The following is a 17,120-nucleotide window of genomic DNA, read 5'->3' as shown; positions in this document are numbered from 1 at the left end:
AGTTGAAATAGTACAAAAAGTGTTTCAACGGATTAGTTCAGATTTATTGAAAAATGTATGCTACCTCAGTTTGTCGAAAACAATTTAAATTAATATGCCTAATGCATCGCAAGATCATTTACCACTTCATGTTACAGCGCGATGAATACGAGCCTTTTCAAATTTTACAACTACAAATAACTTTTGGCCACCTGACTATGAAAGCTACAATAAGGTACAAAATTGCATAATCCAAAATTTGTTATTCGATCTTCTCATTATAGATTATTTTACATGAGACAGTTTAACGTTTTTCAATAAACTTGTGCAGACGTGTTTAAAAATGTACGCTACCGCAGCTTACAGAGAACTCTTTACAATAAACTGTCTAACGCATTGCAATTTCAATCAGCATTTCATTTCACGGCGCGACGAATATCATTCACTCTAAGTTATACGACTGCAAAAAACGTTTGGCCACGTAACTTTTAAAACTACACTAAGGTACAAAATGGCATAATTCTAAGTTGATTATTAATACTTTTTATTAATGATTTTTCCCACATTATGAATTTTAAACTATGTTAACGCGATCTACTCTTGTTTTTTACTAGTTAGCAAATTTTGGGGTTAACTTACGCAGTATACACTCTGCTGAAAATCAAGCCTCAATAAAATTTAGGTGAGTAAGTTCTTTGTTAACACAGTCAAAAGTCAAAGCAAAAATAGGGTTGTTCAAATGGAATTAAAAGATATTTTACAAATTTCAGTCAAACTATTTAGATTAATCAATAACAATATCGTAAGAAAATACATTTTTAAACCTACTTTTTCATAAATTAAGAATTTGGTCATCGAAGGCTGCAGTACATTTGAAAATTGCAATGCGTTATATTAAAACAATATGGAAAATTTGCAGTAATTTTAAAAACTATCGAAAAAGTCAAAATGGCTGTTATATTTTCATGATTGAGTTATTAAACACGCATGCGTGTTTTAAAAAGTTTCTTCAAAGTCAAGATTACAAGTTTGTTGCGGTAAACCTTTTAGAGCTCACAAAAAGGAGGATAAAACAGTTTTCTCTTATTATATAGAATTCAATCCAATTTGAGATCAGCGTAGAGTTGAATAAACGTTGCATTAGAAAGATACCAAGAAAATGATCATGTTAGGCTATTGTGTGTCATCTAATGTAAATTATGTGCCAGTAGTATTTATATCACGGTGCGCCTGGAAAGAATACGCCGTATTAACGAAAAATGTCACCGGCAAATACGCAAGGGGCTGTGTGTTCAATACTCATCCATGGCAACATCTTTTTCAAAGCTTGTAGAATCAGTTCAGACCGACTTATAAACACAGTAATTGTATTTACATAAGGGGTTTTTCTGTGGAAATCAAACTGTTAGCAATTTAATTTTGATCAGACACATCTCAAAAAATCATCTTGATAGTTGTTTTTGAAGTTGTTCAGGTAATTGCTTTCCATCATGTCTATTTGTTTGCTTTGAAAATGGGTGTAGCAAAAATAACCAACGATTAGATTTGGTTTTATTAGTGCTATTTAAAATTGCCACTTTCAATGTGTGCTTAAGCTCGAGATGTTTGAGTCAGATTCCTAACATCAAAAGGAGAAAGTTTTGCAGACGACTCGTGCCATTAATTACATGTATTAGAATAACTCATTATCACCTGTTGTCTGCTTAAACTATTGTTTCGAAATACATATAAGAATTATAACAAGCCTCTCCGGCACTCCGCCAGTTCTAGTCATTTTATGAAATCGATTAGAGAGTTGAAATAGTACAAAAAGTGTTTCAACGGATTAGTTCAGATTTATTGAAAAATGTATGCTACCTCAGTTTGTCAAAAACAATTTAAATTAATATGCCTAATGCATCGCAAGATCATTTACCACTTCATGTTACAGCGCGATGAATACGAGCCTTTTCAAGTTTTACAACTACAAATAACTTTTGGCCACCTGACTATGAAAGCTACAATAAGGTACAAAATTGCATAATCCAAAATTTGTTATTCGATCTTCTTATTATAGATTATTTTACATGAGACAGTTTAACGTTTTTCAATAAACTTGTGCAGACGTGTTTAAAAATGTACGCTACCGCAGCTTACAGAGAACTCTTTACAATAAACTGTCTAATGCATTGCAATTTCAATCAGCATTTCATTTCACGGCGCGACGAATATCATTCACTCTAAGTTATACGACTGCAAAAAACTTTTGGCCACGTAACTTTTAAAACTACAATAAGGTGCAAAATGGCATAATTCTAAGTTGATTATTAATACTTTTTATTAATGATTTTTCCCACATTATGAATTTTAAACTATGTTAACGCGATCTACTCTTGTTTTTTACTAGTTAGCAAATTTTGGGGTTAACTTACGCAGTATACACTCTGCTGAAAATCAAGCCTCAATAAAATTTAGGTAAGTTCTTTGTTAACACAGTCAAAAGTCAAAGCAAAAATAGGGTTGTTCAAATGGAATTAAAAGATATTTTACAAATTTCAGTCAAACTATTTAGATTAACCAATAACAATATCGTAAGAAAATACATTTTTAAACCTACTTTTTCATAAATTAAGAATTTGGTCATCGAAGGCTGCAGTACATTTGAAAGTTGCAATGCGTTATATTAAAACAATATGGAAAATTTGCAGTAATTTTAAAAACTATCGAAAAAGTCAAAATGGCTGTTATATTTTCATGATTGAGTTATTAAACACGCATGCGTGTTTTAAAAAGTTTCTTCAAAGTCAAGATTACAAGTTTGTTGCGGTAAACCTTTTAGAGCTCACAAAAAGGAGGATAAAACAGTTTTCTCTTATTATATAGAATTCAATCCAATTTGAGATCAGCGTAGAGTTGAATAAACGTTGCATTAGAAAGATACCAAGAAAATGATCATGTTAGGCTATTGTGTGTCATCTAATGTAAATTATGTGCCGTTAGTATTTATATCACGGTGCGCCTGGAAAGAATACGCCGTATTAACGAAAAATGTCACCGGCAAATACGCAAGGGGCTGTGTGTTCAATACTCATCCATGGCAATATCTTTTTCAAAGCTTGTAGAATCAGTTCAGACCGACTTATAAACACAGTAATTGTATTTACATAAGGGGTTTTTCTGTGGAAATCAAACTGTTAGCAATTTAATTTTGATCAGACACATCTCAAAAAATCATCTTGATAGTTGTTTTTGAAGTTGTTCAGGTAATTGCTTTCCATCATGTCTATTTGTTTGCTTTGAAAATGGGTGTAGCAAAAATAACCAACGAATAGATTTGGTTTTATTAGTGCTATTTAAAATTGCCACTTTCAATGTGTGCTTAAGCTCGAGATGTTTGAGTCAGATTCCTAACATCAAAAGGAGAAAGTTTTGCAGACGACTCGTGCCATTAATTATTAGAATAACTCATTATCACCTGTCGTCTGCTTAAACTATTGTTTCGAAATACATATAAGAATTATAACAAGCCTCTCCGGCACTCCGCCAGTTCTAGTCATTTTATGAAATCGATTAGAGAGTTGAAATAGTACAAAAAGTGTTTCAACGGATTAGTTCAGATTTATTGAAAAATGTATGCTACCTCAGTTTGTCGAAAACAATTTAAATTAATATGCCTAATGCATCGCAAGATCATTTACCACTTCATGTTACAGCGCGATGAATACGAGCCTTTTCAAATTTTACAACTACAAATAACTTTTGGCCACCTGACTATGAAAGCTACAATAAGGTACAAAATTGCATAATCCAAAATTTGTTATTCGATCTTCTCATTATAGATTATTTTACATGAGACAGTTTAACGTTTTTCAATAAACTTGTGCAGACGTGTTTAAAAATGTACGCTACCGCAGCTTACAGAGAACTCTTTACAATAAACTGTCTAATGCATTGCAATTTCAATCAGCATTTCATTTCACGGCGCGACGAATATCATTCACTCTAAGTTATACGACTGCAAAAAACTTTTGGCCACGTAACTTTTAAAACTACAATAAGGTGCAAAATGGCATAATTCTAAGTTGATTATTAATACTTTTTATTAATGATTTTTCCCACATTATGAATTTTAAACTATGTTAACGCGATCTACTCTTGTTTTTTACTAGTTAGCAAATTTTGGGGTTAACTTACGCAGTATACACTCTGCTGAAAATCAAGCCTCAATAAAATTTAGGTGAGTAAGTTCTTTGTTAACACAGTCAAAAGTCAAAGCAAAAATAGGGTTGTTCAAATGGAATTAAAAGATATTTTACAAATTTCAGTCAAACTAATTTGATTATTCAATAAAAATATCGTAAGAAAATACATTTTTAAACCTACTTTTTCATAAATTAAGAATTTGGTCATCGAAGGCTGCAGTACATTTGAAAATTGCAATGCGTTATATTAAAACAATTTAGAAAATTTGCAGCAATTTTAAAAACTATCGAAAAAGTCAAAATGGCTGTTGTATTTTCATGATTGAGTTATTAAACACGCATCCATGTTTTAAAAAGTTTCTTCAAAGTCAAGATTACAAGTTTGTTGCGGTAAACCCTTTAGAGCTCACAAAAAGGAGGATAAAACAGTTTTCTCTTGTTATATAGGATTCAATCAAATTTGAGATCAGCGTAGAGTTGAATAAACGTTGCATTAGGAAGATACCAAGAAAATGATCATGTTAGGCTATTGTGTGTCATCTAATGTAAATTATGTGCCAGTAGTATTTATATCACGGTGCGCCTGGAAACAATACGCCGTATTAATGAAAAATGTCACCGGCAAATACACAAAGGGCTGTGTGTTCAATACTCATCCATGGCAATATCTTTTTCAAAGCTTGTAGAATCAGTTCAGACCGACTTTTAAACACAGTAATTGTATTTACATAAGGGGTTTTTCTGTGGAAATCAAACTGTTAGCAATTTAATTTTGATCAGACACATCTCAAAAAATCATCTTGATAGTTGTTTTTGAAGTTGTTCAGGTAATTTCTTTCCAACACGTCTATTTGTTTGCTTTGAAAATGGGTGTAGCAAAAATAAACAATGAATAGATTTGGTTTTATTAGTGCTATTTAAAAATGCCACTTTCAATGTGTGCTTAAGCTCGAGATGTTTGAGTCAGATTCCTAACATCAAAAGGAGAAAGTTTTGCAGACGACTCGTGCCATTAAGTATTAGAACAACTCATTATCACCTGTCGTCTGCTTAAACTATTGTTTCGAAATACATATAGGAATTATAACAAGCCTCTCCGGCACTCCGCGAGTTCTAGTCGTTATATGAAATCGATTAGAGAGTTGAAATAGTACAAAAAGTGTTTCAACGGATTAGTTCAGATTTATTGAAAAATGTATGCTACCTCAGTTTGTCAAAAACAATTTAAATTAATATGCCTAATGCATCGCAAGATCATTTACCACTTCATGTTACAGCGCGATGAATACGAGCCTTTTCAAGTTTTACAACTACAAATAACTTTTGGCCACCTGACTATGAAAGCTACAATAAGGTACAAAATTGCATAATCCAAAATTTGTTATTCGATCTTCTTATTATAGATTATTTTACATGAGACAGTTTAACGTTTTTCAATAAACTTATGCCGACGTATTTAAAAATGTACGCTACCGCAGCTTACAGAGAACTCTTTACAATAAACTGTCTAACGCATTGCAATTTCAATCAGCATTTCATTTCACGGCGCGACGAATATCATTCACTCTAAGTTATACGACTGCAAAAAACTTTTGGCCACGTAACTTTTAAAACTACAATAAGGTACAAAATGGCATAATTCTAATTTGATTATTAATAACTTTTACTAATGATTTTTCCCACATTATGTATTTTAAACTATGTTAACGCGATCTACTCTTGTTTTTTACTAGTTAGCAAATTTTGGGGTTAACTTACGCAGTATAAACTCTGCTGAAAATCAAGCCTCAATAAAATTTAGGTGAGTAAGTTCTTTGTTAACACAGTCAAAAGTCAAAGCCAAAATAGGGTTGTTCAAATGGAATTAAAAGACAATTTACAAATTTCAGTCAAACTATTTAGATTAATCAATAAAAATATCGTAAGAAAATACATTTTTAAACCTACTTTTTCATAAATTAAGAAATTGGTCATCGAAGGCTGCAGTACATTTGAAAATTGCAATGCGTTATATTAAAACAATTTGGAAAATTTGCAGTAATTTTAAAAACTATCGAAAAAGTCAAAATCGCTGTTATATTTTCATGATTGAGTTATTAAACACGCATGCGTCTTTTAAAAAGTTTCTTCAAAGTCAAGATTACAAGTTTGTTGCGGTAAACCTTTTAGAGCTCACAAAAAGGAGGATAAAACAGTTTTCTCTTATTATATAGGATTCAATCAAATTTGAGATCAGCGTGGATTTGAATAATCGTTGCATTAGGAAGATACCAAGAAAATGATCGTGTTAGGCTATTGTGTGTCATCTAATGTAAATTATGTGCCAGTAGTATTTATATCACGGTGCGCCTGGAAACAATACGCCGTATTAATGAAAAATGTAACCGGCAAATACACAAAGGGCTGTGTGTTCAATACTCATCCATGGCAATATCTTTTTCAAAGCTTGTAGAATCAGTTCAGACCGACTTATAAACACAGTAATTGTATTTACATAAGGGGTTTTTCTGTGGAAATCAAACTGTTAGCAATTTAATTTTGATCAGACACATCTCAAAAAATCATCTTGATAGTTGTTTTTGAAGTTGTTCAGGTAATTGCTTTCCATCATGTCTATTTGTTTGCTTTGAAAATGGGTGTAGCAAAAATAACCAACGAATAGATTTGGTTTTATTAGTGCTATTTAAAATTGCCACTTTCAATGTGTGCTTAAGCTCGAGATGTTTGAGTCAGATTCCTAACATCAAAAGGAGAAAGTTTTGCAGACGACTCGTGCCATTAAGTATTAGAACAACTCATTATCACCTGTCGTCTGCTTAAACTATTGTTTCGAAATACATATAAGAATTATAACAAGCCTCTCCCGCACTCCGCCAGTTCTAGTCATTTTATGAAATCGATTAGAGAGTTGAAATAGTACAAAAAGTGTTTCAACGGATTAGTTCAGATTTATTGAAAAATGTATGCTACCTCAGTTTGTCGAAAACAATTTAAATTAATATGCCTAATGCATCGCAAGATCATTTACCACTTCATGTTACAGCGCGATGAATACGAGCCTTTTCAAATTTTACAACTACAAATAACTTTTGGCCACCTGACTATGAAAGCTACAATAAGGTACAAAATTGCATAATCCAAAATTTGTTATTCGATCTTCTTATTATAGATTATTTTACATGAGACAGTTTAACGTTTTTCAATAAACTTGTGCAGACGTGTTTAAAAATGTACGCTACCGCAGCTTACAGAGAACTCTTTACAATAAACTGTCTAATGCATTGCAATTTCAATCAGCATTTCATTTCACGGCGCGACGAATATCATTCACTCTAAGTTATACGACTGCAAAAAACTTTTGGCCACGTAACTTTTAAAACTACAATAAGGTGCAAAATGGCATAATTCTAAGTTGATTATTAATACTTTTTATTAATGATTTTTCCCACATTATGAATTTTAAACTATGTTAACGCGATCTACTCTTGTTTTTTACTAGTTAGCAAATTTTGGGGTTAACTTACGCAGTATACACTCTGCTGAAAATCAAGCCTCAATAAAATTTAGGTGAGTAAGTTCTTTGTTAACACAGTCAAAAGTCAAAGCAAAAATAGGGTTGTTCAAATGGAATTAAAAGATATTTTACAAATTTCAGTCAATCTAATTTGATTATTCAATAAAAATATCGTAAGAAAATACATTTTTAAACCTACTTTTTCATAAATTAAGAATTTGGTCATCGAAGGCTGCAGTACATTTGAAAATTGCAATGCGTTATATTAAAACAATTTAGAAAATTTGCAGCAATTTTAAAAACTATCGAAAAAGTCAAAATGGCTGTTGTATTTTCATGATTGAGTTATTAAACACGCATCCATGTTTTAAAAAGTTTCTTCAAAGTCAAGATTACAAGTTTGTTGCGGTAAACCCTTTAGAGCTCACAAAAAGGAGGATAAAACAGTTTTCTCTTGTTATATAGGATTCAATCAAATTTGAGATCAGCGTAGAGTTGAATAAACGTTGCATTAGGAAGATACCAAGAAAATGATCATGTTAGGCTATTGTGTGTCATCTAATGTAAATTATGTGCCAGTAGTATTTATATCACGGTGCGCCTGGAAACAATACGCCGTATTAATGAAAAATGTCACCGGCAAATACACAAAGGGCTGTGTGTTCAATACTCATCCATGGCAATATCTTTTTCAAAGCTTGTAGAATCAGTTCAGACCGACTTTTAAACACAGTAATTGTATTTACATAAGGGGTTTTTCTGTGGAAATCAAACTGTTAGCAATTTAATTTTGATCAGACACATCTCAAAAAATCATCTTGATAGTTGTTTTTGAAGTTGTTCAGGTAATTTCTTTCCAACACGTCTATTTGTTTGCTTTGAAAATGGGTGTAGCAAAAATAAACAATGAATAGATTTGGTTTTATTAGTGCTATTTAAAAATGCCACTTTCAATGTGTGCTTAAGCTCGAGATGTTTGAGTCAGATTCCTAACATCAAAAGGAGAAAGTTTTGCAGACGACTCGTGCCATTAAGTATTAGAACAACTCATTATCACCTGTCGTCTGCTTAAACTATTGTTTCGAAATACATATAGGAATTATAACAAGCCTCTCCGGCACTCCGCGAGTTCTAGTCGTTATATGAAATCGATTAGAGAGTTGAAATAGTACAAAAAGTGTTTCAACGGATTAGTTCAGATTTATTGAAAAATGTATGCTACCTCAGTTTGTCAAAAACAATTTAAATTAATATGCCTAATGCATCGCAAGATCATTTACCACTTCATGTTACAGCGCGATGAATACGAGCCTTTTCAAGTTTTACAACTACAAATAACTTTTGGCCACCTGACTATGAAAGCTACAATAAGGTACAAAATTGCATAATCCAAAATTTGTTATTCGATCTTCTTATTATAGATTATTTTACATGAGACAGTTTAACGTTTTTCAATAAACTTATGCCGACGTATTTAAAAATGTACGCTACCGCAGCTTACAGAGAACTCTTTACAATAAACTGTCTAACGCATTGCAATTTCAATCAGCATTTCATTTCACGGCGCGACGAATATCATTCACTCTAAGTTATACGACTGCAAAAAACTTTTGGCCACGTAACTTTTAAAACTACAATAAGGTACAAAATGGCATAATTCTAATTTGATTATTAATAACTTTTACTAATGATTTTTCCCACATTATGTATTTTAAACTATGTTAACGCGATCTACTCTTGTTTTTTACTAGTTAGCAAATTTTGGGGTTAACTTACGCAGTATAAACTCTGCTGAAAATCAAGCCTCAATAAAATTTAGGTGAGTAAGTTCTTTGTTAACACAGTCAAAAGTCAAAGCCAAAATAGGGTTGTTCAAATGGAATTAAAAGACAATTTACAAATTTCAGTCAAACTATTTAGATTAATCAATAAAAATATCGTAAGAAAATACATTTTTAAACCTACTTTTTCATAAATTAAGAAATTGGTCATCGAAGGCTGCAGTACATTTGAAAATTGCAATGCGTTATATTAAAACAATTTGGAAAATTTGCAGTAATTTTAAAAACTATCGAAAAAGTCAAAATCGCTGTTATATTTTCATGATTGAGTTATTAAACACGCATGCGTCTTTTAAAAAGTTTCTTCAAAGTCAAGATTACAAGTTTGTTGCGGTAAACCTTTTAGAGCTCACAAAAAGGAGGATAAAACAGTTTTCTCTTATTATATAGGATTCAATCAAATTTGAGATCAGCGTGGATTTGAATAATCGTTGCATTAGGAAGATACCAAGAAAATGATCGTGTTAGGCTATTGTGTGTCATCTAATGTAAATTATGTGCCAGTAGTATTTATATCACGGTGCGCCTGGAAACAATACGCCGTATTAATGAAAAATGTAACCGGCAAATACACAAAGGGCTGTGTGTTCAATACTCATCCATGGCAATATCTTTTTCAAAGCTTGTAGAATCAGTTCAGACCGACTTATAAACACAGTAATTGTATTTACATAAGGGGTTTTTCTGTGGAAATCAAACTGTTAGCAATTTAATTTTGATCAGACACATCTCAAAAAATCATCTTGATAGTTGTTTTTGAAGTTGTTCAGGTAATTGCTTTCCATCATGTCTATTTGTTTGCTTTGAAAATGGGTGTAGCAAAAATAACCAACGAATAGATTTGGTTTTATTAGTGCTATTTAAAATTGCCACTTTCAATGTGTGCTTAAGCTCGAGATGTTTGAGTCAGATTCCTAACATCAAAAGGAGAAAGTTTTGCAGACGACTCGTGCCATTAAGTATTAGAACAACTCATTATCACCTGTCGTCTGCTTAAACTATTGTTTCGAAATACATATAAGAATTATAACAAGCCTCTCCCGCACTCCGCCAGTTCTAGTCATTTTATGAAATCGATTAGAGAGTTGAAATAGTACAAAAAGTGTTTCAACGGATTAGTTCAGATTTATTGAAAAATGTATGCTACCTCAGTTTGTCGAAAACAATTTAAATTAATATGCCTAATGCATCGCAAGATCATTTACCACTTCATGTTACAGCGCGATGAATACGAGCCTTTTCAAATTTTACAACTACAAATAACTTTTGGCCACCTGACTATGAAAGCTACAATAAGGTACAAAATTGCATAATCCAAAATTTGTTATTCGATCTTCTTATTATAGATTATTTTACATGAGACAGTTTAACGTTTTTCAATAAACTTGTGCAGACGTGTTTAAAAATGTACGCTACCGCAGCTTACAGAGAACTCTTTACAATAAACTGTCTAATGCATTGCAATTTCAATCAGCATTTCATTTCACGGCGCGACGAATATCATTCACTCTAAGTTATACGACTGCAAAAAACTTTTGGCCACGTAACTTTTAAAACTACAATAAGGTGCAAAATGGCATAATTCTAAGTTGATTATTAATACTTTTTATTAATGATTTTTCCCACATTATGAATTTTAAACTATGTTAACGCGATCTACTCTTGTTTTTTACTAGTTAGCAAATTTTGGGGTTAACTTACGCAGTATACACTCTGCTGAAAATCAAGCCTCAATAAAATTTAGGTGAGTAAGTTCTTTGTTAACACAGTCAAAAGTCAAAGCAAAAATAGGGTTGTTCAAATGGAATTAAAAGATATTTTACAAATTTCAGTCAATCTAATTTGATTATTCAATAAAAATATCGTAAGAAAATACATTTTTAAACCTACTTTTTCATAAATTAAGAATTTGGTCATCGAAGGCTGCAGTACATTTGAAAATTGCAATGCGTTATATTAAAACAATTTAGAAAATTTGCAGCAATTTTAAAAACTATCGAAAAAGTCAAAATGGCTGTTGTATTTTCATGATTGAGTTATTAAACACGCATCCATGTTTTAAAAAGTTTCTTCAAAGTCAAGATTACAAGTTTGTTGCGGTAAACCCTTTAGAGCTCACAAAAAGGAGGATAAAACAGTTTTCTCTTGTTATATAGGATTCAATCAAATTTGAGATCAGCGTAGAGTTGAATAAACGTTGCATTAGGAAGATACCAAGAAAATGATCATGTTAGGCTATTGTGTGTCATCTAATGTAAATTATGTGCCAGTAGTATTTATATCACGGTGCGCCTGGAAACAATACGCCGTATTAATGAAAAATGTCACCGGCAAATACACAAAGGGCTGTGTGTTCAATACTCATCCATGGCAATATCTTTTTCAAAGCTTGTAGAATCAGTTCAGACCGACTTTTAAACACAGTAATTGTATTTACATAAGGGGTTTTTCTGTGGAAATCAAACTGTTAGCAATTTAATTTTGATCAGACACATCTCAAAAAATCATCTTGATAGTTGTTTTTGAAGTTGTTCAGGTAATTGCTTTCCAACATGTCTATTTGTTTGCTTTGAAAATGGGTGTAGCAAAAATAAACAACGAATAGATTTGGTTTTATTAGTGCTATTTAAAATTGCCACTTTCAATGTGTGCTTAAGCTCGAGATGTTTGAGTCAGATTCCTAACATCAAAAGGAGAAAGTTTTGCAGACGAATCGTGCCATTAATTATTAGAATAACTCATTATCACCTGTCGTCTGCTTAAACTATTGTTTCGAAATACATATAGGAATTATAACAAGCCTCTCCGGCACTCCGCCAGTTCTAGTCATTTTATGAAATCGATTAGAGAGTTGAAATAGTACAAAAAGTGTTTCAACGGATTAGTTCAGATTTATTGAAAAATGTATGCTACCTCAGTTTGTCAAAAACAATTTAAATTAATATGCCTAATGCATCGCAAGATCATTTACCACTTCATGTTACAGCGCGATGAATACGAGCCTTTTCAAGTTTTACAACTACAAATAACTTTTGGCCACCTGACTATGAAAGCTACAATAAGGTACAAAATTGCATAATCCAAAATTTGTTATTCGATCTTCTTATTATAGATTATTTTACATGAGACAGTTTAACGTTTTTCAATAAACTTGTGCCGACGTATTTAAAAATGTACGCTACCGCAGCTTACAGAGAACTCTTTACAATAAACTGTCTAACGCATTGCAATTTCAATCAGCATTTCATTTCACGGCGCGACGAATATCATTCACTCTAAGTTATACGACTGCAAAAAACGTTTGGCCACGTAACTTTTAAAACTACACTAAGGTACAAAATGGCATAATTCTAAGTTGATTATTAATACTTTTTATTAATGATTTTTCCCACATTATGAATTTTAAACTATGTTAACGCGATCTACTCTTGTTTTTTACTAGTTAGCAAATTTTGGGGTTAACTTACGCAGTATACACTCTGCTGAAAATCAAGCCTCAATAAAATTTAGGTGAGTAAGTTCTTTGTTAACACAGTCAAAAGTCAAAGCAAAAATAGGGTTGTTCAAATGGAATTAAAAGATATTTTACAAATTTCAGTCAAACTATTTAGATTAATCAATAACAATATCGTAAGAAAATACATTTTTAAACCTACTTTTTCATAAATTAAGAATTTGGTCATCGAAGGCTGCAGTACATTTAAAAATTGCAATGCGTTATATTAAAACAATATGGAAAATTTGCAGTAATTTTAAAAACTATCGAAAAAGTCAAAATGGCTGTTATATTTTCATGATTGAGTTATTAAACACGCATGCGTGTTTTAAAAAGTTTCTTCAAAGTCAAGATTACAAGTTTGTTGCGGTAAACCTTTTAGAGCTCACAAAAAGGAGGATAAAACAGTTTTCTCTTATTATATAGAATTCAATCCAATTTGAGATCAGCGTAGAGTTGAATAAACGTTGCATTAGAAAGATACCAAGAAAATGATCATGTTAGGCTATTGTGTGTCATCTAATGTAAATTATGTGCCAGTAGTATTTATATCACGGTGCGCCTGGAAAGAATACGCCGTATTAACGAAAAATGTCACCGGCAAATACGCAAGGGGCTGTGTGTTCAATACTCATCCATGGCAACATCTTTTTCAAAGCTTGTAGAATCAGTTCAGACCGACTTATAAACACAGTAATTGTATTTACATAAGGGGTTTTTCTGTGGAAATCAAACTGTTAGCAATTTAATTTTGATCAGACACATCTCAAAAAATCATCTTGATAGTTGTTTTTGAAGTTGTTCAGGTAATTGCTTTCCATCATGTCTATTTGTTTGCTTTGAAAATGGGTGTAGCAAAAATAACCAACGAATAGATTTGGTTTTATTAGTGCTATTTAAAATTGCCACTTTCAATGTGTGCTTAAGCTCGAGATGTTTGAGTCAGATTCCTAACATCAAAAGGAGAAAGTTTTGCAGACGACTCGTGCCATTAATTACATGTATTAGAATAACTCATTATCACCTGTTGTCTGCTTAAACTATTGTTTCGAAATACATATAAGAATTATAACAAGCCTCTCCGGCACTCCGCCAGTTCTAGTCATTTTATGAAATCGATTAGAGAGTTGAAATAGTACAAAAAGTGTTTCAACGGATTAGTTCAGATTTATTGAAAAATGTATGCTACCTCAGTTTGTCGAAAACAATTTAAATTAATATGCCTAATGCATCGCAAGATCATTTACCACTTCATGTTACAGCGCGATGAATACGAGCCTTTTCAAATTTTACAACTACAAATAACTTTTGGCCACCTGACTATGAAAGCTACAATAAGGTACAAAATTGCATAATCCAAAATTTGTTATTCGATCTTCTTATTATAGATTATTTTACATGAGACAGTTTAACGTTTTTCAATAAACTTGTGCAGACGTGTTTAAAAATGTGCGCTACCGCAGCTTACAGAGAACTCTTTACAATAAACTGTCTAATGCATTGCAATTTCAATCAGCATTTCATTTCACGGCGCAACGAATATCATTCACTCTAAGTTATACAACTGCAAAAAACTTTTGGCCACGTAACTTTTAAAACTACAATAAGGTGCAAAATGGCATAATTCTAAGTTGATTATTAATACTTTTTATTAATGATTTTTCCCACATTATGAATTTTAAACTATGTTAACGCGATCTACTCTTGTTTTTTACTAGTTAGCAAATTTTGGGGTTAACTTACGCAGTATACACTCTGCTGAAAATCAAGCCTCAATAAAATTTAGGTGAGTAAGTTCTTTGTTAACACAGTCAAAAGTCAAAGCAAAAATAGGGTTGTTCAAATGGAATTAAAAGATATTTTACAAATTTCAGTCAAACTAATTTGATTATTCAATAAAAATATCGTAAGAAAATACATTTTTAAACCTACTTTTTCATAAATTAAGAATTTGGTCATCGAAGGCTGCAGTACATTTGAAAATTGCAATGCGTTATATTAAAACAATTTAGAAAATTTGCAGCAATTTTAAAAACTATCGAAAAAGTCAAAATGGCTGTTGTATTTTCATGATTGAGTTATTAAACACGCATCCATGTTTTAAAAAGTTTCTTCAAAGTCAAGATTACAAGTTTGTTGCGGTAAACCCTTTAGAGCTCACAAAAAGGAGGATAAAACAGTTTTCTCTTGTTATATAGGATTCAATCAAATTTGAGATCAGCGTAGAGTTGAATAAACGTTGCATTAGGAAGATACCAAGAAAATGATCATGTTAGGCTATTGTGTGTCATCTAATGTAAATTATGTGCCAGTAGTATTTATATCACGGTGCGCCTGGAAACAATACGCCGTATTAATGAAAAATGTCACCGGCAAATACACAAAGGGCTGTGTGTTCAATACTCATCCATGGCAATATCTTTTTCAAAGCTTGTAGAATCAGTTCAGACCGACTTTTAAACACAGTAATTGTATTTACATAAGGGGTTTTTCTGTGGAAATCAAACTGTTAGCAATTTAATTTTGATCAGACACATCTCAAAAAATCATCTTGATAGTTGTTTTTGAAGTTGTTCAGGTAATTGCTTTCCAACATGTCTATTTGTTTGCTTTGAAAATGGGTGTAGCAAAAATAAACAACGAATAGATTTGGTTTTATTAGTGCTATTTAAAATTGCCACTTTCAATGTGTGCTTAAGCTCGAGATGTTTGAGTCAGATTCCTAACATCAAAAGGAGAAAGTTTTGCAGACGACTCGTGCCATTAAGTATTAGAATAACTCATTATCACCTGTCGTCTGCTTAAACTATTGTTTCGAAATACATATAAGAATTATAACAAGCCTCTCCGGCACTCCGCCAGTTCTAGTCATTTTATGAAATCGATTAGAGAGTTGAAATAGTACAAAAAGTGTTTCAACGGATTAGTTCAGATTTATTGAAAAATGTATGCTACCTCAGTTTGTCAAAAACAATTTAAATTAATATGCCTAATGCATCGCAAGATCATTTACCACTTCATGTTACAGCGCGATGAATACGAGCCTTTTCAAGTTTTACAACTACAAATAACTTTTGGCCACCTGACTATGAAAGCTACAATAAGGTACAAAATTGCATAATCCAAAATTTGTTATTCGATCTTCTTATTATAGATTATTTTACATGAGACAGTTTAACGTTTTTCAATAAACTTGTGCCGACGTATTTAAAAATGTACGCTACCGCAGCTTACAGAGAACTCTTTACAATAAACTGTCTAACGCATTGCAATTTCAATCAGCATTTCATTTCACGGCGCGACGAATATCATTCACTCTAAGTTATACGACTGCAAAAAACGTTTGGCCACGTAACTTTTAAAACTACACTAAGGTACAAAATGGCATAATTCTAAGTTGATTATTAATACTTTTTATTAATGATTTTTCCCACATTATGAATTTTAAACTATGTTAACGCGATCTACTCTTGTTTTTTACTAGTTAGCAAATTTTGGGGTTAACTTACGCAGTATACACTCTGCTGAAAATCAAGCCTCAATAAAATTTAGGTGAGTAAGTTCTTTGTTAACACAGTCAAAAGTCAAAGCAAAAATAGGGTTGTTCAAATGGAATTAAAAGATATTTTACAAATTTCAGTCAAACTATTTAGATTAATCAATAACAATATCGTAAGAAAATACATTTTTAAACCTACTTTTTCATAAATTAAGAATTTGGTCATCGAAGGCTGCAGTACATTTGAAAATTGCAATGCGTTATATTAAAACAATATGGAAAATTTGCAGTAATTTTAAAAACTATCGAAAAAGTCAAAATGGCTGTTATATTTTCATGATTGAGTTATTAAACACGCATGCGTGTTTTAAAAAGTTTCTTCAAAGTCAAGATTACAAGTTTGTTGCGGTAAACCTTTTAGAGCTCACAAAAAGGAGGATAAAACAGTTTTCTCTTATTATATAGAATTCAATCCAATTTGAGATCAGCGTAGAGTTGAATAAACGTTGCATTAGAAAGATACCAAGAAAATGATCATGTTAGGCTATTGTGTGTCATCTAATGTAAATTATGTGCCAGTAGTATTTATATCACGGTGCGCCTGGAAAGA

This window comes from Watersipora subatra, unplaced genomic scaffold (assembly GCF_963576615.1).
Source record: "Watersipora subatra unplaced genomic scaffold, tzWatSuba1.1 SCAFFOLD_123, whole genome shotgun sequence".
Lineage (NCBI taxonomy): Eukaryota > Metazoa > Bryozoa > Gymnolaemata > Cheilostomatida > Watersiporidae > Watersipora > Watersipora subatra.
Note: the sequence above shows the minus strand (reverse complement) of the source record.